At 39.1% G+C, this 26,214-nt stretch overlaps 1 pseudogene; it reads left to right on the plus strand.

Moving 5' to 3' along the window:
* The first annotated feature begins 22,359 nt into the window (after positions 1-22,359).
* On the plus strand, positions 22,360-23,159 carry LOC119522213 (annotated as a pseudogene).
* The last annotated feature ends 3,055 nt before the right edge of the window (positions 23,160-26,214 follow it).

Below are 26,214 nucleotides of genomic sequence, written 5' to 3' on the forward strand. Positions count from 1 at the left end.
TACACTGGACAAAGAGGAGTGTGGTCCAATAGGTATATATTTTTTCTATATGCCCCTCTATTATTAACTTCTAGTTATAGTGTCATACATTTGTTCTAGTTCATGAGACAGATTTCTAATATTGTACAGTTAATCACAGACATTATCCACCACAAGAGTCACTGTTTTATACATTCCCATCCTTTAACCTCCAACTTTCCTTCCAGTGACATACATGACTCTGAGCTTACCCTTTCCACCACCTTCACACACCATTCAGCACTGTTAGTTATTCTCACAGCATGCTACCATCACCTCTGTCCATTTCCAAATGTCCATTCTGCTCATAATAAGCATCTACTCCCAATTCTTTAGCTTGGTTCTATATCCTGGTGACTTATATTTCATGTCTATGAGTTTACATATTCATATCAGTGATACCCTGCAATATTTGTCCTTATGTGTCTGTCTTATTTCACTCAATATAGTGCCCTCAAGGTTCATTCATCAACCCATTATTTTTAAGACAGTTTTGTTCACACACCATACATTCTGCCCTGAGTAAACAATTGTTGGTTCCCTGTATAGTCATGTATTTATGTGTACAGCACCACCACCACTATCTATATAAGGACATCTCCATTTCTTCCACAAAAAAGGAGGAAGAGTCAAAGAAGATAGACAAAAGAAAAAGAAAAAGGAAAGAGAGGGAGAGAGAGAAACATGACAGCTAGAAAGCAACAAAAGGAAAGATAGCATTAAACTAAAGTAGAATAAAGAGTCAGACACCACCACCAAAGCCAGGAGTCCCATACACTTCCCCTATCCCCCCCATATGCATTTAGCTTTGGTATATTGCCTTTGTTGTATTAAAGGAAGCATAATACAATGTTTCCATTAATTATAGTCTCTAGTTTGCATTGATTGTGTTTCTCCCCAATCCCACCCTATTTTAACACCTTGCAGTGTTGACATTCATTTGTTCTACCTCATGTAAAAACATATTTGTGCCTTTATTACAATCGTTGAGCACCCTAGGTTTCCCTTAATTGTACAGTCCCAGTCTTTATCTTTCGTGTTTTGTTCTGGTGTCCCACATGGTCCTAACCTTCCTCTTTCAACCATGCTCACAGTCATCTTTGTTCAGTGTACTTACATTGCTGTGCTACTATCCCCCAAAATCGTTTTCCAAACATCTCACTCCTGTCTTTTCCTTTTTGTCTGCAGTGCTTCCTTTAGTTGTTTCCTGTAGAGCAGGTATCTTGTTCACAAACTCTGTCATTGGCTGTTTGTCAGAGAATGTTTTAAGCTCTCCCTCATATTTGAAGGACAGTTTTGCCAGATGCAGGATTCTTGGTTGGTGGTTTTTCTCTTTAGTATCTTAAATATATCACCCACTTCCTTCTTGCCTTCATGGTTTCTTTTGAGAAATCTGCACATAGTCTTGTCAAGCTTCCTTTGTATGTGATGGATTGCTCTCTCTTGCTGCTTTCAGGATTCTCTCTTTATCTTTGATGTTTGAATATAATTACTAAGTGTCTTGGCCTAGGCCTATTCAGATCTATTCTGTTTGGTGTATGCTGTGCTTCTTGGATCCATAATTTTATGCCTTTCATGAGGAGTGGGAAATTCTCATTATTTCCTCTATTATTGCTTCTGCCTCCTTTCCCTTCTCCTCTCCTTCTGGGACACCAATGACATGTACAATCCTGCATTTCATTTTGTCCTTAAGTTCCCGGGGACCCGGCTCATATTTTTCCATTCTTTTCTCTATCTGTTCTTTTGTGTGTAGGCTTTCAGATGCCTTGTTCTCCAGTTCCTGAGTGTTTTCTTCTGCGTCTTGAGACCTGCTGTTGTATGTATCCATTGTGTCTTTCATCTCTTGTGTTTTGCCTTTCATTTCCATAGATTCTGCCAGTTGTTTTTTCAAACTTTAGATTTCTGCCTTATGTATGCCCAGTTTTCATTATATGCTTCATCTCTTTGCCATATCTTCCCTAAACTTTTTGAATTGATTTAGTACCAGTAGTTTAAATTCTTGTATCTCAGTTGAAGTGTAAGTTGATTCCTTTGACTGGGTCATAACTTCATTTTCTTAGCATAGGTTGTAGTTTTCTTTTCTAGGCATCTGGTTTCCTTGGTTACCACAATCAGGTTTCCCAGGCCAGAACAGGCTCAGGTCTTGGAAGGAGGGAGCAATATCCAGTTTCCCTGAGGGTGTCTTAGAAGATTGGTACACCCTGTGAGGCCTCAAGTCACTGTGCTTTCCCACCTAGCAGGTGGCACCTGTCAGCCTGTAGCTCCAGACTGGTGTAAGGAGGTGTGGCCAGTGGCTGTCTTCCCCCTGCCTCTGGTGTCTGGTTCTGAATGGAAGGCAGGTAGTCGAGTTTGGCACCACCTTCTTCCTCTTAGGGAAGATACACCCCCTAGGGAAGGGTCATTTACATTTGCATAGTCTCTCTGCCTATGCTATCTCCACCCTTGTCTGTGTCAGAACACTGGGAGCTGAAAATGGCTGAGGCTTTTTCCACTGAGCTGAAAAAGGGACACAAAGCCCCCTTCACAGCCAGTCCTCAGCCACCCTCTGGCTCTCCAAGGTCATTTGTCACCAAAAGCCTCTGTCTGCTTGTTGGGGATTCATATCTTGTACTGAGCAGTCCACATTTGCTAATTAAAACCCCAGTCAGAGCTCAGCTGAGCTATATTCGCTTGCTTGGAGAGTGCTGCTCTCTGGCACTGTGAGGCTTTGCAGTTCGGGCCGTGGGGGCAGGGGCCTCCTGGCTTGCATCCACAGTTTTCACTTACAGATTTTATGCTGCAATCTCAGGCATTCCTCCCAATTCAGGTTGGTGTATGATGAGTGGACAGTCACATTTGTCCCCCCGCAGTTATTCCAAATTATTTACTAGTTGTTCCTTGTTGTTTATTAGTTGTTGCAGGGGGACAAACTAACTTCCACTCCTCTCTGTGCCGCCATCTTCTTCCATCCACTCCAACCTAATTTTGAACATTTTTCTTCCTCCAAAAAGTATATAAAAATAAACATAAAAATAAACATAAAAGCGAATACCCAAAGCATTCCATCCCCCCCAATCACACTCTATTTTTCATTTAGTTTTTTGCCCCATTTGTTTACTCATCTGTCCAAACACTGGATAAAGGGAGTGTGAGCCACAAGTTTTTCACAATCACACTGTCACACCATGTAGGCTACATAGTTATGCAATCCTCTGCAAGAAGCAAGGCTACTGGGTCGCAGTTCAAGTTCAGGTATTTCCTTCTAGCTATTCCAATACACTAAAAACTAAAAAGGGGATATCTATATCGCTCATAAGGACACCCTCCAGAGTGACATCTCTACTACATTTGCAATCTCTCAGCAACTGAAACTTTAATGTGTTTCATTTTACTTCCCTCTTTTGGTCAAGAAGATTTTCTCAATCCCATGATGCTAGGTCCAGGCTCATCCCCGGGTGTCATGCCCCACATTGCCAGGGAGATTTACATCCCTGGGAGTCATGTCCCATGCATGGAGGAGGGCAGTGAGTTGACCTGCCAATGGGGCTTTGAGAGAGAGGGCCACATCTGACCAAAAAAGAGGTTCTCTTGGGGAGACTCTTAAGCACAATTATAAGTAAGCTTAGCCTCTCCTTTGCAGTAACAAGCTTTATAAGGGCAAGCCCAAGAATGAGGGCTCATCCTACTAAATTGTTAGTCCTCAGTGTTTGTGAAAATATCAGTAATAACCTGGGGTGGGTGGGGAGACCATCTTTGCAGCATTTGTCCCCAGTTCCTCAGGGGTTCCCTGCAAATATATTTTATTCTCTGCCCAAATTGCTTTGGTATGTATCGGGATTTCCCACTAACATCTACAGACCTACCAGATCTCACTTCCTATTCAAACTTCTATGTAACTATGGTGTTTGAATAAACTGACCATACAAGTTAAATTATTTAGTGTGCTACAGAAAATACAGATCCTGCAACAAATAAACATCTCTTCCCTTAGACTCAAACAGAAGTTGAAGTTTTGAAACACAGTCAATATTGTCCTTTTTATCCTTTTGCCTGATTTGCCTCGGTCCTAACCAGATCTTCTTCATAGTTCTAATTGAAATCTGAACTTTTTCAGCTTTTTAAACAGTTGGTGTATGAGGCAGTACTTTCATTCATAGCTGCTGAGCTCTGACTCTGAGTTTCAGGTGTCACACAGGTACCCAAAATTCCAGAGACTGGCCAGGTTATAACAAAGAGCTGGCATCGTCAGAATTTGGAGAAAACAACCACCTCAGGAATAGTTGTGATGCTGTAAGAGTTACCATCAAGGGACCATGACAATAAGCGTTCTCTGAAATCCTGTGTTCCAAGATTCAATTCTCAGAGTTACACATTATAGTTAGTCCATATTAGTGAGGACACTATAACGTTTGTCTTTTGTTTCTCGTGTACTTCACTCAAAATGCTATCCTCAAGATCCATTCACCTAGCTGAGATCCTCACAGCTTCATTTTCTTGCAGTGGCTCGATATTCTATTGTATGCATACACCACAGTTCACCATTCTGTTCTTCAGTCGACTTACCCTTAGGCCACCTCCATCCATTGCAAATCGTGAATACTGCTGCCATAAACACCAGTGTGCAAATGCTCATTCGTGTTCCTGCTCTCAGATCTTCCAAGCATATACCCATAATGAGGTTGCAGGACCTTATTGCACCCACATACTCAGCTTCTTGTGGAAGCACCACACTGTCCTCCAGATAGGCTACCCATTCTACTTCCCCACCAAACAATTAATAGTTACATCCCTCTCTCCGTGTTTCCTGCAGCACTGATATCTCTCTATTTATATTTTTCCCTGCAATTTTATGGAGATATATTCACTTGCAATACATCATCCACAGTGTAAAATCAGTTGTTCACAGTATTATCATATAGTTGTGCATTCATCACCACAATCAGTACTTCAAACATACTCATTGCTCCAAGAAAAAATTTTAAGGAGAATAATAAAAAGAAAAAAGGTAAAGGTACCATACAATACAATATAATAATAAGGTCAGACAACAACACACCACTACCAAGAATCCCATACCCCTCCTTCATATCCCCTTCTCACAGACATTTAGCTTTGGTATATTGCCATTGTTACATTTAATGGAAGCATATTACAATGTTACTGTTAACCATAGACTCCAGTTTGCCTTGATTATATTTTTCCCAATACTATTCCTTTTTCAACACCTTGCAAGGTTGACAGTCATTGTTTTCCCTCATACAAAATATTTTATATTTGTACATTTAATCATCATCATTGACCACTCTAGGTTTCACTAAGTTATACATTCCCAGTCTTCATTGTCTATCTTTCCCTCTGTTGGCATACTTGCCCCTAGCCCTCCTCTTTCAGCTTTACTCACAGGTGTCTTTGTTCAGTGTACTTACAATATTGTGGTACCATCATACATTATTATGCTATCCATTTCTGGATGTATACAATTAATCCTGATGAACATTCTACTGCTTCAGCACCAAATGCCTGATCTCCGTCCTCTTTCTCTCCTCATAAACTGTGTTCTCAGCTTTTCATTCTCAAAGTTTCTCGCTAATGTTAGTTCATGTTAGTGAGACTATACAGTGTTTGTCCTTTTGTTTCTGGCTAACTTCACTCAACATAATGTCCTCAAGGTTCATCCACATTATTAAATATTCCGTGAATTGTTCTGTCTTACAGCTGCATAATAGTCCATTGTGTATGGCCTACAGTTTGTTTATCCACTCATCTGTTGATGAACATTTGGGGTGTTTCCATCTGTTGGTAATCCTGAATAATGCCACTATATACATAGTTACAAATGCCCATTCATGTCTTAGCTTTCAGTTGCTCTGAGTATATACCTAGTACTGGAATTGCTGGATCATATGGCACTTCTATACTAACTTCCTGAGGAACTGCCACACAGCCTTCTAGAGTGGCTGCACCATTCTACATTGCCACCAACAGTGAATAAGTGTGCCTCTTTCTACATCCTCTCCAGCACTTGTAATTTTCGTTTTTTGGATAATGGCCATTCTAATAGGTGTGAAACGATAGCTCATTGTGGTTTTTATTTGTGTTTCACTAACACCAGTGAAGTTGAGCATCTTTTATATGTTTTTGAGCCATTTGCGTTTCCTCTTCGGAAAAGTGTCTGTCTATGTCTTTTGCCCATGTTTAATTTGATTGTTTGTCTTTCTGTTGTTTAGTTGTAGGACCACTTTATATCTCCTGGATATTAAACCCTTATCTGATATGTGGTTTCCAAATATTGTCTCCCATTGCATAGGCTGCCTTTTGCTTTTCTGACAAAGTCCTTGATGTACAAAAAAAGTGTTTAATTTTGAGGAGATCGCGTTTATCTATTTCTTCTTTGATTGCTCACACTTTGCTTGTAAGGTCTAGGAAAGCACCTCCTATCACAAGACCTTTAAGATATTGCCCTACATTTCTTCTGAAAGTCTTATGGTCTTAGTGCCAGTGTTTAGTTCTTTGATCCATTTTGAATTAATTTGTATAAAGTGTGAGATAGGAGTCCTCTTTCATTCTTTGGATATGGATATCCAGTTCTCCAAACTGTCCCAGTTCCTTTGGCTTGATTGCATTATCAAAGATTAATTTTCCATAGATGAGAGGGTCTATTTCTGAACACTCAGTTCAACTCCATTGGTTGGTGTATCTATCTTTATGCCAGTACCATGCTGTTTGACCAATGTAACTTTGGTGTGTGCTTTAAAGTCAGGTAGTGTGAGACCTCCCACTTCCTCCCTCTTTATCAAGATATTTTGGCTATTTGGTGCACCTGCCCTTCCAAATAAATTTAGTTATTGGTTTTTTTTTTTTTTTTTTGCAAGGCCAGTTGTTGGGATTTTAGTTGTATGTATCGCATGGAATCTATAAATCAGTTTAGGTAGAATTGACATTAAGTATATTTGGTCTTCCAATCCATGAACATGGTATGTTCTTCCATTTTTTAAGGTTCTGTTTGATTTCTTTTAGCAGTTTCTTGTAGTTTCTCTGTATAGGTCTTTTGTGGCCTGGGTTAAGTTTATTCCTAAATGCTTGATTCTTTTGGCTACAATTGAAATGGAATTTTTTCTTTTTTTCCTCCAGCTCTCGCTCATTACTTGTGTACAGGAACACCACTGATTCTTGCATGTTGATCTTGTAGCCTGCCACTATGCTGTATTCATTGATCATTGATTAGTAGCTTTGGTGTAGATTTTTCTGGATTTTCTACATATAAGATCATGTCATCTTCAAATAGTGAAAGTTTTACTTCTTCCTCTCCAATTTGGATGCCTTTTATTTCTTTTCTTGCCTATTTGCTAGCTAGCTAGAACTTCCAGCACAATGCTGAAAGACATTGGTGACAGTTGGCATCCCTGTCTTCTTCCTGATCTTAGAGGTAAAGCTTCAGTCTTTCCCCATGGTGTATGATGCTAGCTGTGGGTTTTTCATGTATGGGCTTTATCATATGGAGAAAAATCCCTTCTATTCCTATTCTTTGAAGTATTTTCATCAAGAAACAATGCTGAAGCTTGTCAAATGCCTTTTCTGTATTGGTAAAGATGATCATGTGATTCTTCTGCTTTGATTTATTGATGTGGTGTATTACATTAATTGATTTTCGTGTTGAACCATCCATGCATACCTGGAAAAAATCCCACCTGGTCGTGGGTATAATCCTTTTAATGTGCTGCTGGATTTGATTTGTGAGTATTTTGTTGAGGATTTTTGCATCTATATTCACTAAAGAGGTCGATCTATAATTTTTTATAGTATCTTTGTCTGACTTTGGTATTAGTGTGATATCGGCTTCTTAGAATGAGGTGGGTAGCTTTCCCTCCTCTTCAATTTTTTTGAAGAGTTTGAGCAGGATTGGTACTAATTCTTTCTTGAATGCTTGTTAGAATTCACATGTGAAGCCATCTGGTCGTAGGCTTTTCTTTTGGGGGGAGTTTTTTGATGACTGACTCAATCTCTTTACTTTAGATTGGTTTGTTTAGGTCTTCTATTTCCTCGTGAGTCAATACTGGTGGTTCATGCTTCTCTAGGAATTTGTCCGTTTCATTTACGTTGTCTATTTTGTTAGCATATAGTTGCTTGTAGTATCTTCTCATCACCTTTATTTCTGTGGGGTCCGTAGTTTCTCCCTTTCCCATTTCTGATTGTATTTATTTGCATCTGCTCTCTTTTTTTTTCTTAGCCCAGCTAAAGGTCCATCAATTTTATTGATTTTCTCAAAGAACAAACTTCTGGTTTTGTTGATTCTCTCTATTGTTTTCCTGTCCTCAGTTTCCTTTATTTCTGCTCAAATCTTTTATTTCTTTTCCTCTGTTTGCTTTGTGTTTAGTTTGATGTTTTTTCTCTCTAGTCCTCCAAGTGAACAGTTCATTCCTCAATTTTTGCTTCTCTACTCTTTTAATATAGGCATTCAGGGCAATGAATTTCCCTCTCATCCCATTAGTTTTGGTGTATTGTTTTTTCATTGTCATTTGCCTCAAGGTATTTACTAATTTCTCTTGTAATTTCCTCCTTTACCCACTGATTGTCTAAGAGTGTGTTGTTTAAGCTTCCATATATTTGTGAATTTTCCTACCTTCTGCCTTTTATTGATTTCCAGCTTCATTCCAATATGTTATGAGAAAATTTTCTGTATAATATCAATATTTTTTAAATTTGTTGATACTTGCTTTGTAACTCAACATGTGGTCCACCCTAGTGAATGACCCATGAGCACTTGAGAACAATGTGTATCCTGCTGTTGTGGGTGTAGTGCTCTTAGATGTCGGTGAAGTCCAGTTCATTTATCATGCAATTCAAAATCTCTGTTTCCCTATTGATCCTCTGTCTAGATGTTCTATCCATTGATGAGAGCACTGTATTGAAGTCTCCAACTATTATTGTAGAGGTATCTACTTCTCACTTCAGTGTTATCAGTGTTGCCTCATGTATTTTGGGGCATTCTGGCCGGGTGCATATTTATGATTGCTATGTTTTCTTGATGAATTGACCTTTTATTAATATATAGTGTCCTTTGTCTCTGTAATCATTACATTTGAAGTCTAATTTGTCTGATATTGATATAGCTACTCCTGCTTTTTTCCTGGTTGTGTTTGCATGAAATATCTTTTTCCAACCTTTCACATTCAGCACACTTTTTCCTTATGTTTAAAATGAGTTCCTTGTAGACTGCATATAGATGGGTCCTGTTTTTTAATCCTTTCTGCCAGTGTATGTCTTTTTATTGGGGAGTTTAATCCATTAACATTTAGTGTTTTTACTGTAAGGGCAGTACTTTCTTCTACTATTTTGTCTTTTGGATTTTATATGTCATATTTTTTTTTCTCTCTCTCCACTTACCCTTCCTGGTAGTCTTCATTTCTACACTCTTCTCCAAATCTCTCTCTCTGGTCTTCTCCTATCAGCCTATAGAACTCCCTTTAGTAATTCTTGTAGCACAGGTCCCTTATTCACAAACACTCTCAGTGTCTGTTTGTCTGAAAATATTTTAATCTCTCCCTCATTTTTGGAAGACAGTTTTGCCAGATTTAGAATTCTTGTTTGGCAGTTTTTCTCTTTCAGTATCTTAAATATATCATTCCACTGCCTTCTCACCTTCATTTTCTATGGAGAAATCTTTACATAGTCATATCAGGCTTCCCTTTTATGTGATGTATTGCTTTCCTTTTGCTGCTTTCAGAATTATCTCTTTTTCTCTGACATTGGACAATCTGATCAGTAAGTGTCTTGCAGGAGGTCTATTGGGATCTATTCTGTTTGGGGTATGCTGCATTCTTAAAACTGTAATTTATGTCTTTCTCAAGAGTTGGGAAATTTTCATTATTATTCCTCTATTATACTTTCTGCCCCTTTTCTCTTCTTTCTCCTTCTGGGACCCCCAACACATATATTCGCATGCTTCATGCTGTCATTCAGCTCCCTTAGACCCTGCTCATATTTTCCCATTCTTTTCCCTATCTCTTCTTTGTGTGTATGATTTCAAATGTTCTGTCTTCCAGTTCACGGATCCTTTCTTCCACCTCTTCAAATATAGTTGTATGTCTCCATTGTGTTTTTCATCTTGTCTATTGTGCCTTTCACTCCCATAATTTCTGCCATTGTTTATTCAAGCTTATGAGTTCTTTTTATGGTCATCCAGTGTCTTCTCTGTCCCATTTCCTTTGGCTCATTTATTCAATTTAGGAGATTTGTTTGAACATCCTTACTTAGTTATTTCAATTCCTGTATCTCATTTGAAGTGTTGGTTTTCTCCTTTTGCTAGTCCATATATTTGTGTTTCCTAGTATGGCTTGTTATTTTTAGCTGTCTAGGCATCTGATCTCTTGGTTAGTTTTTTCTGGAACTCGTTTTCACACTTTGTCCTAGAGTTTTCTTGTTGGTTAGCTTTGTTCTCTATCTGTTCTTTGGTGTTCACGTCAACCTATTGTAGACCGCTAACCTAGCTTCTGTTTAGTTGATCAGAATTTTTCTCCTCGTTTCTCTGTTTCTTGCCCTGCCTCTGTGTATATCCTTTTTGTGAGAGGATCTACCCAGATATGATCAACCCCAATCAGATTTCCCAGTCCACACAGGCTCAGGTGTCAGGAAGGTGGTATGACATTTCCATGAAAATGAGACCTTGCAGTTTGCCAGACATTCCTCTGAAGCCTCTAGACTCTGTGCTTTCCATCCTGTCCAGCGGTGTCCTTGTCAGCCCACTACTCCCACCAGTGTAATGAGGTGCCACAGTGCCTTTAATTCTCCACAGACCCGGTCCCTGCCAGGGGCATGGTTGACCTCAGCTGTTTACTGTTTTCCAGTCCCTGGAGTCCTGAGTTCTTTAAAGGAGGGCCAACCCACTTGAGCTGGACACCACCACCCCCTTTTCTTGGGGAAGTTATGCCCTTTAGGGAATTGTCTCCCCCACTAAACTCATTGCTTTTTCTTTCAGACTTATGTAGCTCTGCCCCTGCCTGGGTCCAGTGGCCATTGATATTATCTGATGGCTTTTGTAAAGATCTACTTAGAAATACTTATTTAACCAAAAAAAAAAAAAAAGAAATCCATTTTCAAGGCCTTTCCCTAGCCCCCAAGTTTTGTCTGTCCCAGTATAGACTATTTAAGGATATACCCTTTAGGCATTATTTCTTTCACCTGAATAGTTACTCTCAGACACCTTTAATTCCTCCCTTGCCCAGGGCAGTGCTGAAGCAGGATCTCTGATTCAATATTGAAGAGTACAAAGATAAAGAGGTTGGAGAGCAAGAAAAGAGAGAAAAATAAAACCCCTTTTCAGAGCCAGACCCCATCTCCCAGGTTTGAAAATGAGTGCCTGAGTTGGTGCCCATTTCTATGTGCCCCTTTTTCTTGGAGCCCAGCCTTTTCCAGTATTCTGAACACTCACTCCACTTCCAAAAGTGTCTGTTTTTTTTTCTTTTGTTTGTTTTTGTTTTGCTGTTGTTGTTAGCCCCCACCTCCTCTCTGCTGGGCAGAATCCCCCAGGTTCCTTCCTTCTTGCTCTTGATTTATCTATGCTTGGAACTTTTTATTTGGCAGTCTGAATTGTCAATTAATTCTGCAATTGGGGCTGGTTTGAGCCTCCTCCTTGCTCCCAGCACAGATTGTTTCTTTTACCCTTGGTGAACCAGCTCCAAGACAGTCTGCCATGCCTGGCAGGGAGTGGCACTAGCCCCCTGGCTGGGAAAAACTTACAGGTCTTTGCTGTGATCTCAGCACTTCCACCCATTCCAGACAGGTGTCCAATATGTGACCAGTCACAGAAGACCCCCAAAATGGCTGTTCCATACAGTTTCTGGCTATTTACCAGCAGCCCTAGAGGAGTAACTAAATTCCACACCTCGCCTCCCTGCCATCTTGCTAATCCCCTTGTCTGTTAATTCTTAATTCTTAGGGTAGATTCATTGACTATTTTTTTCTCTCATTTTAGGTCATTTTTTCAACCTGATAATTTTATTGTTTGGCAGACCATTTGAATTTTACCTTTTGGATATTGGTACTTTTGTATTCCTATGAATATTATTCTGTTCTCCTCTGTGATGTGGTTAAGTTACTTGGAAACAGTTTGATCCTTTCTGGTTTTCCTTTGATGACGTGCTAGGTGGTACCTGAGCAATGTTTAAGATAGGGACAATTATTTCCCATATCCGAGGCAAGACCATTCTGAATACTCTACCTCACTAACCCTGTGAAGTATGTGATCTTTTACTCTAGCTGGCTGGAAGAGGCACTATTTCTGAGTGAATACTTGGGTATTCTTCCCTTTAATTTTTTCATGTTGATTCTTTCCCATGCTTCAAGTACTTTCCTCACATGCAATCACCAATCATAAATCTATTGAAATACATAAGTGAAACTCTCTTTATCTCTGTTGTTCTCTCTCTCAGTGCAGCTAGCTCTCTCTCCTTCTTCACTCGATGTTGCAAATTCTATTTGCCTTGGTTTCCCTGGAATGTCCACTTCATCTCTCAAATTTGGGAGTCTCTCTCCCTCTGGCCTGGATTCTCCTTACCTCTTCAAAGCCGTGAAACTGTCTCAGGGAAGTAAGCTGAGGTGATTTTAGGGCTCACTTATCTTTATGATTCTAGGTGTCATTGCCTTTCAATTGCCTGATTTCTGTGTATTAAACTGTTGTTCAATATATTTTGTCTGGTTTTCTGATTGTTTCAGGTGGTAGGGTAAATATGGTCCCTGTTACTCTCCATCTTGACCAGAAATAAAAGTCTCATAAATGGGATCTTTGTGTAGGTTCAAAGCAGAGTAAAAACTTAGTGTAGACATTCAATCTTCCCACAGCAGCAGTAGCAAAGCTTAGGGGTCCAACCATACCCCTCCCTAATCTTCCCACAGCACTGGTGTTGGCAAAGCATGAGTGAAAGCAAACCATTACCTCAGCCAACAGCAGCAGGACATCTACCTATAGCCATGAAAATAATGGAACACATCTCATTCCCCACCTACAGCCACCACCAGCAGCAAGCCAATCTGCCTATATGGCGGCAGCAGAGAAACAAGTTAACTTAAATAACCAAGGTGTCAACCCCCCACCAGCAGACCGACCCTTCTTTTAGCACCAGTAGTGCCACAGGCCCAGTATCTCCCAACCTTCCACCCAGTTGCAGGGAGCCACCTAGACCCTGTGGCTCTTGGTCTTTCACTCAGTGGATGCCCTCCTCTGATGCCATCAGCATAGATAACATGGGAAGCCCTCCAGCACTGGGTGGCTGGAGAATAAGTCAGTGGAAACACTCTATCCAGCAGGACAAGTATCCCAATACTCCTCACTTAATGGCACTAAGAGGCCCAAGGAATAACTTTGTGTCCCCACAAGTGCACCAGCAGACATAAGCAAGAGATAATTCAAACCCAAAGAATGAAGTAGGAAGAGCATTTCACAATCTCTAAAGTTAAGTTTTCATTGAAACCACAATCTACAAAATTAGTCTAGAAAAGATATACTAATAAACAGGGTAACTGCTTGTTAAATTAGAAAGTTTGATCAGGATCCAGAGTCTCCTATTTTAATATCCAAAGTGTCTATGATATAATTCAAAATCACTTGTCATACCATGCACCAGAAAGATGACAACTTGAAAGAGAATATGCAATCAATTTCTGGCAACACCAAGATGGATCAAATGTTGGAATGTATCTGACAAGTATTTTTGAAAACAGGTTATGTATAGTTCAAAAAGATTTTTATGTATATTCACAAGATTGTGCAACCCACCACCAAAATCTATACTTTAAAATATTAACACCCCCCAAAAGAAACATAATCAATGAGTGATAGCTCAGGTCCATCTCACAGTGGGGTCCAGTGGGGCCCCGGACCCATTCTGTGGTTATTTCCCAGTGCCGGAATGCATAATTGGAATAGACATACTCAGCAACTGGCAGAATCCTCACATTTGGTTCCCTGACTCTGGAGTGAGGGGCTATTATGGTGGGAAAGGCCAAGTGGAAGCCACTAGAGTGCCTCTGCCTAGCAAAATAGTGAACCAAAAGCAATACCGGATTCCTGGAGGGATTGCAGAGATTAATGCCACTCTTAAGGACTTGAAGGATGCAGGGGTGGTGATTCCCACCACATCCCCATTCAACTCTCCTATTTGGCCTGTGCAGAAGACAGATGGGTCTTGGAGGATGACTGTGGATTATCGTAAGCTTAACCAGGTGGTGACTCCAATTGCAGCTGCTCTTCCAGATGTGGTATCATTGCTTGAGCAAATCAACACATCCCCTGGTACCTGGTATGCTGCTATTGATCTGGCAAATGCTTTTTTCTCTCAATTGCTGTCAGCAAGGACCACCAGAAACAGTTTGCATTCAGCTGGCAAGGCCAGCAGTTTACATTCACTGTGCTACCTCAGGGTTATATCAACTCTCCAGCCCTATGTCATAATGTTGTCCGCAGGGATCTTGATCATTTCTCCCTCCCACAAGACATCACACTGGTTCATTATATTGATGGTATCATGTGATTGGACCTAGTGAGCAAGAAGTAGCAACTACTCTAGATTTGGTCGGTAAGGTAGTTGCGTGGCAGAGGATGGGAGATAAATCCAGCAAAAATACAGGGGCCTTTCCACCTCAGTAAAATTTCTAGGTGTCCAGTGGTGTGGGCCTGTCGAGATATTCCTTCTAAGGTGAAGGATAAGCTGTTGCATCTGGGCCCTTCCTACAACCAAAAAAGAGGCACAATGCTTAGTTGGCCTCTTTGGGTTTTGGAGACAACATATTCCTCATTTAGGTGTGCTACTCTGCCCATTTACCAAGTGACTAGAAAAGCTTCTAGTTTGAGTGGGGACCAGAACAAGATGAGGCTCTGCGACAGGTCCAGGCTGCTGTGCAAGCTGCTCTGCCTCTTGGACCATATGATCCAGCTGACCCAATGGTGCTGGAAGTGTCAGTGGCAAATAGAGATGCTGTTTGGAGCCTTTGGGCAGGCTCCTATAGGAGAATCACAATGCAGGCCCTTAGGATTTTGGAGTAAAGCTTTACCATCCTCTGCGGATACTACTCTCCATTTGAGAAACAGCTGTTGGCCTGCTACTGGGCCTTAGTAGAGACAGAACGCTTAACCATGGGCCACCAAGTTACCATGAGACCTGAGTTACCTATCATGAGCTGGGGTGTTGTCTGACCCACCAAGCCATAAAGTTGGGCATGCACAGCAGCACTCTCCATCATCAAATGGAAATGGTAGACAGAGCTCGAGCAGGTCCTGAAGGTACAAGTAAGTTACATGAGAAGTGGCCCAAATGCCCATGGACCCCACTCCTTCCACCTTACCTTCTCTTTCCCCAGCCCATAGCTATGGCATCTTGGGGGAGTTCCTTACAGTCAGTTGACTGAGGAAGAGAAGAACTCAGGCCTGGTTTGCAGATGGTTCTGCACGATATGCAGGCACAACCCAAAAGTGGACAGCTGCAGCACTGCAGCCCCTTTCTGGGATGTCCCTGAAGGACAGTGGTGAGGGGAAATCCTCCCAGTGGGCAAACTTTGAGCAGTGCACCTGGTTGTTCACTTTGCTTGGAAGGAGAACTGGCCAGAGGTGCATCTGTATACTGATTTCCTGGGCTGTTGCTAATGGTTTGCCTGGATGGTCAGGGACTTGGAAGGAACATGATTGGAAGATTGGTGACAAAGAAGTCTGGGGAAGGGGTATGTGGATAGACCTTTCTGAGTGGGCAAACAACATGAAGATATTTGTGTCCATGTGAATGCTCACCAGAGGGTGACTTCAGCAGAAGAAGGGTTTAATAACCAAGTGGATAAAATGACCCGTTGGTGGATACCAATCAGCCTCTTTCCCCAGCAACCCCTGTCATTGCCCAATGGGCTCATGAACAAAGTGGTCATGGTGGTAGGGATGGAGGTTATGCATGGGCTCAGCAACATGGACTTCCACTCACCAAGGCTGACCTGGCCACAGCCACTGCTGAGTGTCCAATCTGCCAGCAGCAGAGACCCACACTCATTCTCCGATATGGCACCATTCCTCGGGGTGATCAGCCTGCTACCTGGTGGCAGGTTGATTACATTGGACCACTTCCATCATGGAAGGGGCAGCGATTTGTTCTTACTGGAATAGACACATACTCCGGATATGGGTTTGCCTTCCCTGCATGACATGCTTCTGCCAAAACTACGATCCGTGGACCTACAGAATGCCTTATCCACCATCATGGTATTTCCACACAGCATTGCTTCGGACCAAGGAACCCACTTCACAGCAAATGAAGTGAGGGAATGGGCACATGCTCATGGAATTCTGTGGTCTTACCATGTTCCCCATCATCCAGAGGCAGCTGGGTTGATAGAACGGTGGAATGGCCTGTTGAAGACTCAATTACGGGCGCCAACTAGGTGGCAATACCTTGCAGGGTTGGGGCAGTGTTCTCCAGGAGGCTGTGTAATGCTCTGAATCAGCGTCCACTCTATGGTGCTGTTTCTCCCATAGCCAGGATTCATGGGTCCAGGAATCAAGGGGTGGAAACAGGAGTGGCACCACTCACTATCACTCCTAGTGATCCACTAGGGAAATTTTTGCCTCTGAATCAACAGGCAAGGAAGGGGATTACTGTACTGACTGGGGTGATTGATCCTGACTATCAAGGGGAAATAGCACTGCAACTACACAATGGAAGTAAAGAAGAGTTTTCCTGGAATACAGGAGATCCCCTAGGGCGTCTCTTAGTACTACCATGCCCTGTGATTCAAGTCAATGGAAAACTGCAACAACCCAATCCAGGCAGGACTACCAATGGCCAAGAAACTTCAGGAATGAAGGTTTGGGTCACCCCACCAGGCAAAGAACCATGGCCAGCTGAAGTGCTTGCTGAGGGTAAAGGAAACATGGAATGGGTAGTGGAAGAAGGTCGTGATAAACATGAACTAACGGCCACATGACCAGTTACAGAAATGAGGACTATGATGACATGAATAGTTCCTCCTTGTTTTGTTATGATTATGTTTGTATTTGTCTGTAAAGCAATATCTTTGCTTTCTTCTCTGTCTTATCCCCGTATCATATGGCATAAGCTGTAATGTTCATTTTGAAGGTATGGGTTTTAGGTGATGTGTATAACTGCCAAGTTGACAAGGGGTGGACTGTGATGGTTAGGTTCCTGTGTCAACTTGGCCAGGTGACCCAGCTGTCTGGTCAAGCAAACACTGGCCTAACAACTGCTGTGAAGACGTTTGAGGCTGGTTTATTAAATCATCAGTCAATTGACTGCAGCTGTGACTGATGACTCATCAAAGGGCGTGCCTTCCACAATGAGAGAATGCAATTGACTGGATTTAATCCAATTAATCAGTTGAAGACTTATAAGCAAGACAGATAGAAGACCTTCACTTCTTCTTCGGCTGCCCAGTGAAGCATTTCCTGAGGAGTTCATCGAAGTTGCCAGTTCATTTCCTGAGGAGTTCGTCGTAGTTGCCGGTTCATTTCCTGAGGAGTTCATCAGACATCTTCCTTGGAGTTGACAGTTTGTTGATGGCTCTACAGAATTTGGACTCATGCATACCCACAGTTGCGTGAGTCACTTTTACAATTTGATAATCAGAGACACCTCTCATTGATTCTGTTTCCCTAGAGAACCCTAACTAATACAGTCACCATCCCCCATCCCACCCCTAATACTAAGGAACCATTGATCTTTTTCCTGTATTTATAAATTTTTTCTGTATTTATAAATTTGTCTACTCTGTACATTTCATAGCATATTAGGGCCTTTGTGACATTCCTGTTTCACTTTGAATAATGTTTACATTGACATTCATAAAGTAATGTGTATTTGTACTTCATTAATTTTATTGGTGAATAATATTCAATTTATGGGTATATCACATTTTACTTATCTAATCATCAATTATGGGCACTTGGTTGTTTATATCTTTGGACTACTACAAATAATGCTGCTATGATTATTTGAGTACAAGTTTTTGGTGGATGTATATTTCTTTTCTGTTCGGTGTCTACCTGAGGTAGACTTACTGGGTTATACAGTTTTATATATGACTTTTTGAGGAACTGCCAATTTTTTTTCCAAAGTGGCTGCATCAATTTACATTTATGCCAACAATGTAATGGGGTTCCAAGGGGTCTGACAAGAATTTTAAAGCAGCCATCATAAAAATGCTTCAATTGCAAAATGAAATGAAATGAAGTTTCAGTGACTGAGAGATTTCAAATGGAGTCGAGAGGTCACTCTGGTGGACATTCTTATGCACTATATAGATAACCCTTTTTAGGTTTTAAACGTATTGGAATAGCTAGAAGTAAATACCTAAAACTATCAAACTCCTACCCAGTAGCCTGGACTCTTGAAGATGATTGTATAACAATGTAGCTTACAAGCGGTGACAGTGTGATTGCGAAAACCTTGTGGATCCTACTCCCTTTATCTAGTGTATGGACAGATGAGTAGAAAAATGGGGACAAAAAAATAAATGAAAAATAGGGTTGGATGGGGGGGGTGATTTGAGTGTTCTTTTTTACTTTTGTATTCTTATTCTGATTCTTTCTGATGTAAGGAAAATGTTCAAAAATAGATTGGGGTGATGAATGCATAACTATATGATGGTACTGTGAACAGTTGGTTGTACACAGTGGATGATTGTATGGTATGTGAATATATTTCAATAAAACTGAATTTAATTAAAAAGAGATAGCAGGTCTAAATAGAAACCTTATATTGTATCTGTGGCAATATTTTTTTAATTTTTCACAACTTGAAAGTGCATGGATATGTGTATGAATGTAAACAATTTACTCATAATCTGTGCCAACATCTTAGTGATACTTCATTTGTATGTGTAATAATAGTAGTTAAATTTTTAAAACTTTTTCTGAGATACAATATACATAAAATAAAATTTGCCATTTTAAGTGTACAATTCAATGAGTTTTTAAAAAATGTATACAGTCTTATAACAACCATCACAGTCATCATATGGAATACTTTCATTACCCAAAGTGTTTCCTGAAGCCCCTTTGCAGTCAGTCTCCCGCCGCCAAGGCCCAGTCCTTGCCAACCACTCATCTGCTTTCTGTCACTATAATCTTGCTCTTTCTAGAATTTCCTGTAAGTGGAATTATACACGGTGTAATCTTTTGTGCCTTGACTTCTTCCATGGAGCTTTTAATATTCATTCATGTTGCTGAGAAATCATTAGTTTATTTCCTTATCTTGCTGAGTAATATTCTGTTGTATGGATATATCACAATTTGTTAATGCATTCAACAACTAATGGAACATTTGGGTTGTTGCTAATTCTGGGCAATTATACATAATGCTACTATGAATATTTGAGTACAAGTCTCTGTGTGAATATGTTTTATTACTCTTGGATAAATATCTAGGAGTAGGATTGCTTGGTAGTATGTTAAGGTATATGTTTGCATTTATAAGAAACTAACTGTTTTCTAAAGCAGCTGTACCATTTTGCATTCCCACCAGCAATGTTGGAGGGTTTAGGTTCTGGTTGATTCTCATCCTCAACAACCTTTGGTATTACAGTCATTTTAATTTTAGTGGATGTGTAGTTTGTGTCTCATCGCATTTCCCTGATGACTAATGATGTTGAGCCTTATTTCAAGTGTTTATTGGTGACATATATCTTTTTTGGTGAAGTATCTATTCAAATCTTTTGTCCAATTATTAAATTGAGTAGTTTATCTTATTACTGAGTTGTAAAAGTTCTTTCCATATTCTGGATACAATTCTATTATCAGATATAAATTTTTCATTACTTTCTCCCCCCAAAAATGCATCAATAGTCAATTACAAATTATCTTGAAACAAATGAAGAATTAGAAAATATCATCAAAGAAATAGAAATTATAAAAAAGAACCAACTGTACATTATAGGATTGAAGAATGAATTAAGAAAATAAAAAAAAAAAAAACCTCACTGATTGGCTCAATAGTAATGTGGAGGATGTCAGAGTTGGAATTAGTAAAACTGAGGTCAGAACAATAGAATTTACTCAATTTGAACAACAAAGAACAACTGAAAAAAAAAATGAACATGGGCCCAGGGACCTGAGAGACAATAAAAAAAGCGATCAATAATTTATGTCATCAAACCACTGAAGGACAGGAGAAAGAGAGCAGGGCTGTAAAAGTGTTTAAAAACTGCCTAAACCTTTCCAAATATGGCCTAAGTGGTACACCTACAGATTCAAGGAACTGAACCAACACAAAATAGGGATCAACCAGAAGAAACCAATGCTGACACATTAACTTTTTACAGTTTTTTTTTTATTGTGGAATGTAATATAGAAGTAATAACTTTCCAAGCGCAATTTAACAAGTAGTTAGAGAGCAAAGAATGTTATGGGTTGCAGTCCCACCATTTCAGGTCTTTCCTTCCACCTATTCTAATACCCTAGCAACTAAGAAACAGAAAATTCTATAGAGCTTCAGTATTCATAATCCTTTGTTAAATTCCATCTTGTCTGTTGCTACCCCTTCCTCTAGTTTAATCACCTTCCCTATCTTCAGGGATGTCTAGACAGTGACCACCCTGCTTGTTTATTTGAAAAAGGGTGTCAACATTAAGGGAAAAGGGGTCATGACTGGTTGATGTTCTTGAAGAAGCTGTTGCTTTTGGGTTTGGGAGCTTAGTTGGCATAGGAGCACTCTGGAGGATTTAAATGTTTGAAGAATAAACTTAGTGAGTGAAACTTTTATAGTCTCAGATAGTGACCCAGGTATTCTTTAGGGTTTCTAGGACTGTTGACTTGGGCTTATCATACTGTGGCCATTTGGGATATCTAGACGAAGCTTGCATAGGAGTAACCTCCAGGACAGCCTCTCGACTCTATTTGAAATCTTCTAGCCACTGAAACCTTATTTTGTTGCCTTTCTTTTCCCCCTTTTTGTCAAAAAGGCATTCTCAGCCCCTCAATGACAAGATCAGGCTCACTTCCAGAATCTGGTGTCCTGCGTCGCCAGGGAGACTCACTCACCTTGGTGGTCCTGTTCCACATTGGGGGGAGGGTGATGAATTTATTTGCAGAGTTGGATTTAGAGAAAGTCCACATTTGAGCAACATGACAGGTTCTCTGAAGGTGACTCCTAGGCATAATTATAGGTGGGCTTAGCCTCCCATTTACAACCATAAGTTTCACAAGTAGGGGTTCCTAATTTCACATTGCATATGTTCTGCTCATGATAAGCTATCCACATCTCACATTATCATCACTAAGTTGTACAATCCTCATCACTCTCCATTTTAAACAATTCTCATGACCCAAAACACCCCATAGCTCTTTTCAGCCCTTAATTATTTGTCCCTAGTATTTGTGTGGTACTAGTGATGTATTCCTATCAATTATAGTCCCTAGTATGCAATAGGTACTTTTCCAATATGCCACTCTGTTCACATCATAAACTTTTGAAAACTAAAAACTAAGATAAAAATATTAAAAGCAGATAGAGGGAAACCTATAGTGGAAAAACAATGTGAATGATAGTGGATTTTCATGGAAGCCAGGAGTACGTGGCACAAAAATTTTCAAGTGCTGAAGGAAAATAATTATCAACCATGAATTGTCGATCTGGCAAAATTGTCATTCAGGAATGAAAGAGAAATAAAGACATTTTCATATGAAAGAAAATAAAGAGAATTTGTTGCTAGCAGACCTATATTTAAAGAATAGCTTAGTTAAGTTCCCTAAATAGAAAGGAAATGATAACAGAAAAAGGCTCAGACCTTCGGAAGGGTAAGAACAATGGAATAGGTAAAAAAAAAAAAAAAAAAAAAAAATAGGGGTGAATATATTAGGGCCATTCTTCTCATGAGTTTCTTGAATCATATTTGTAGACTGAAGCAAAATTATAACAATATCTGCCATGGTGCTCAATGAATGTAGAGGAAATACTTGAGACAATTAAATTTGTTTAAATGGGGAAGATAAAGATACCTAAACAGAAGAAATATTTCAATACTTCACTCAAAGCAATAAAACATTGATTTTAGTAGGTTGTAATATGCTACATATGTATATTGTAATTACTAGAAAAACCACTAAAAAATTATACAGTGTGATAACTTAAAGAAAACTATAGCTGAAAAAAGATGGAATTATTTAAATGTTCAAATAACCCATATAAAGGAAAGAAAAAAGAAACAGAGGAATTAGAAAGAGAGAAAGAAACAGAAAACAAATGATAAAGTGGCAGGCAAACCCTAACATATCAATAATTACACTAAATGGTAAAAATACCAATTAAAGGAGCACCCCTTACACTCATGGAAACAGATGGTGGGTTGGCATGTGAGTAGGTGGACCTGGAGCCCAACATGGCAACAATATTTAGCCAAAGCTGTGGGGTCCTGAGAAGTATTTCTCATTTTACTGTAGATCACAACATACAAAGCTGCCCTACAAGGTGAATAAGGATTTGGTTTTAATTTGAACTCACTGAACAGCAGAAAGAATTTCAAGCTACCACTTGCAAGTTTGCCAGAGAGGAAGTAATCCCTGTTTCTGCCAAATATGATAAAACTGGTGAGTATCCTGTTCCCCTAATTAAAAGAGCCTGGGAACTTGGTTTGATGAATACACACATTCTGGAGAGTTGTAGAGGCCTCAGTCTTGGATGTTTTGATGCTTAATTACTGAAAAGATAGCTTATGGATGTACCGGGGTTCAAACTGCTATTGAAGGAAATTCTTTGGGGCAAATGCCTGTTATTATTGCTGGAAATGATCAACAACAAAAAGAAGTATTTGGGGAAGATGACTGAGGAGGCATTGATGTGTGCCTATTGTGTAAAAGAACCTGTAGCAGGCTCTGATGTTGCTGGTATAGAGACCAAAGCAGAAAAGAAAGGAGATGAGTATATTATTAATGGTCAGAAGATGTGGCTAACCAATGGAGGAAAAGCTAATTGGTATTTTTATTGGCTTGTTCTCATCGGGATCTTAAGGCTCCTACTAGTGAAGCCTTTACTGGATTTATTGTGGATGCAGATACTCCTGGAATCCAGGTTGGAAGAAGGGAATTAAATATGGGCCAGTGATGTTCAGATACAAAAGGAATTGTCTTTGAAGATGTGAGAGTGGCAGCTCCTGGGATGGCAGGAAAAGAGCTTTGGTGAATAACATCCTGGGTATAATTGATAAATCCTATTTATTTCTTGAAGAAAAATGCCACTGAACTATAAGTGGAAATAAAGGCTTTGTCAGGATGCTTTTCTGGTGCCAGGAAATTTGTCTATCTTTTTGTTGCCCCAGTTTCCTAATTTGTAAAACAATATTTCATAGGAAGCTGAAAGGATGGAAGAAAATAATCATGGTACATTAAAAAAAATCTTTCCTATTTTGATGTTTACTTTTGATGAAGATGAAAGAGTTGTACTGCAGTGAAATGAAATATTTTACTGATTCAGCTCAAATGCCATAACTGCACATGTGGAACTATTCCCAGATGTAAATGACCATGCTGGGAAAAAAACAAAACTCTAATGCAAGAACTTGTGTCTTCAACTACTGAGAAAGTTGAACAAGTTTCTCTTTTCTTATGAGACTTCTCAGATCCTTTACCCTACGGATGTGTATTGAGAACTTCCAAGAAGGGGATTTAGTTTGCTGCTTTCCAAAGCTTAACACTGGCACCAATCACTAGTCTATATAATGCCTAAAATACACCCAAAGCAAATATTTTCTCTGCCTTATTGGAAGACCAAAAAATGTTCAAAGTTCAAAATATGCATTAGACCTTATTTTGACTTTATTTTTAAAAAGAGTGTTTTAAAAAAAGTAAATAAAAACATTTGCTCAAATTTTAATACTGCTTTATGTGCTCTGTTTTTCATTTTTAAATGTTTTTTAGAAAGCATACAAATAAAGATAAATAGATTCAAACTGGTAAAAAAAAATAGTCAAGGCTACTGGGTTGCAGTTTGATAGTCTCAGGTACTTACTTCTAGGTATTCCAATGCATTAAAACCTAAAAAGGTTTATCTATATAGTGCATAAGAATGCCCACCAGCGTGACTCTTGACTCCATTTGGAATCTCTCAGCCACTGAAACTTTATTTTGTTTCATTTGGCATCCCCCTTTTGGTCAAGAAGATGTTCTCAATCCCGCGATGTCGGGTACAGATTCATCCCTGGGAGTCATAGCCCGTGTTGCCAGGGAGATTTACACCCCTGGGAGAATAATTTGCTTTTGTTATTTTGACCTCTTAAAATTGATGTAGCCGAAATTCCTCAGAATTTCAGTATTTTTCCAATGATAGGGAAGTAGGCTTATGAAAGTATTCAGAATGTTCCAAAATTTACATTGAGAAAATACTGTAGGATTTGGATGCCACTAAATAACTTTCCAGTAACTTTAGAAACTTAATGGTATTGTATTAGAGGAGTTCATTTTACTACAATTTGGAAAGCATTTGCTTTCAATTTTGCACTTTAATGATCAAAAATTTGATGTTCATGTACTCCCAGAACAACTCCCAGAAGTTACTTGAAAATCTTATTTAATTCTGAGCCACATTTCACTTGCCTTACTTAAAACAAATCAATAAAGCTTGCCTGAAATTATTTTTATATGATTCCATTGGTCTCTAGGTAACCTTTGGTCGGTTGTACACAATCTCATTTCATGACTTTATGTGCATATGTTCTGAAAAGAATTAAAGTAAAATTGTCTTCTTGAATGCTTATCAATATATCCGTTTATATTCCTTCCAAGAATTTTTATTACTTCATGCTAATGATGTGTTCTTGATGTATTTTTCTATGGTGAACAAAAAAGTCAAGTTTTGATTTGAGTTGCAAAAAGTACTTGCTCATTGTTTCATTAGAGACTGTTATCTTGGACAAAAAAGGTATCAAATAATACGTAAGAAACAACTTTATGAATTTAATTTTTTTTTGTAATTCTAAACATGAAAAGGGGTATAATCTGTTATATTAATTACCCAAATAAAAATCTAAATGTTTACGAAAATACCAATTAAAGCACATGGATTGGCAGAACAGATAGGAAGAAGACCCAAGTGTATGTGGTCTATAAGAAATATAGGAAAAGATATATCATGTCAAAATTGGTCAAAACAATACATGAATGTTTAGAGTAGTTTTATTCATAATAGCCCAAACTGAAACAACCCATATGTCCTTCAATGGATGAATGGTTAAACAAACTCTAATACATCCATACCCGGAATACCCAGCAATAAAAAGAAATTAACCATTGATACACACAAGAACTTGTTTGAATCTCCTGGGAATTATGCTGAGTGAAAAAAAAGCCAATCCCCCAAAGTTGCCTACTGTGTGATTCCATTTTATCACTATTTTGAATGACAAAATTATAGAAAAGGAGACCAGATAGTGGTTGCTGGGGGTTAAGGACAGAGTGGGCCTGGGTGGGAAGTAGGTATAGCTATAAAAAGCCAAAATGATAGATACTTGTGGTGATGGAAGTGTTTCTTTATTCTGAGTGTCTCAATGTCAATATCATGGTTGTGATATTATATTACAGTATCGCAAGATGTTACTATGAGGGCAATCTGGGTACCGTCTGCATGGGATATCTCTATTGTTTTTTACAACTGAATGTGAATCTACAGCTGTTTCAAATTAAAAAGTTTTATTTAAAAAATGAGGTAAGTAAAGCACAAAGATTTTAAGTGATAAAAATGTTTTACTTCCAGCTTAAGTGGAGAAAATATTAAAACAACATTAATTTTCACATCAAGAAAAAACCTAAATACCTTTCCATTCCAAGTACTAATATTCATTAAACTCACAGAAAATGGTCCAACTTAAACCTAGAGTTGATCTCAAGTAACGTTAAGGAGAAAGTTTGAAATGAACATGTTTTCTAGATTGCAAAACAACGAGCACGAACATTAAAACAAATCTCAAACATACGAAGAGGAAAAAACAAATCTATCCAAGTCTCCTTGGTAGTGTATGGCTACTAGGAGCCTTGTCATGAATTGTGCATTCATAAAATAGTATTAATTTGTTGCTTTAAGAGTGCTAGGCAGATACACTTTGAGATCAAAGAATAAAAATTGATGTCCTCAAACATTTGCTTCACGTATATTTTCATTATTACAATAATCCTTAAAATTCACAAAGAAGTTATTCACTGAAGTTAAAGCTCTTAATCTAACTTTTGATCCTCACTTATCAATG

The sequence above is a fragment of the Choloepus didactylus genome, chromosome X, assembly GCF_015220235.1.
Source record: "Choloepus didactylus isolate mChoDid1 chromosome X, mChoDid1.pri, whole genome shotgun sequence".
In the NCBI taxonomy this organism is placed as follows: Eukaryota; Metazoa; Chordata; class Mammalia; order Pilosa; family Megalonychidae; genus Choloepus; species Choloepus didactylus.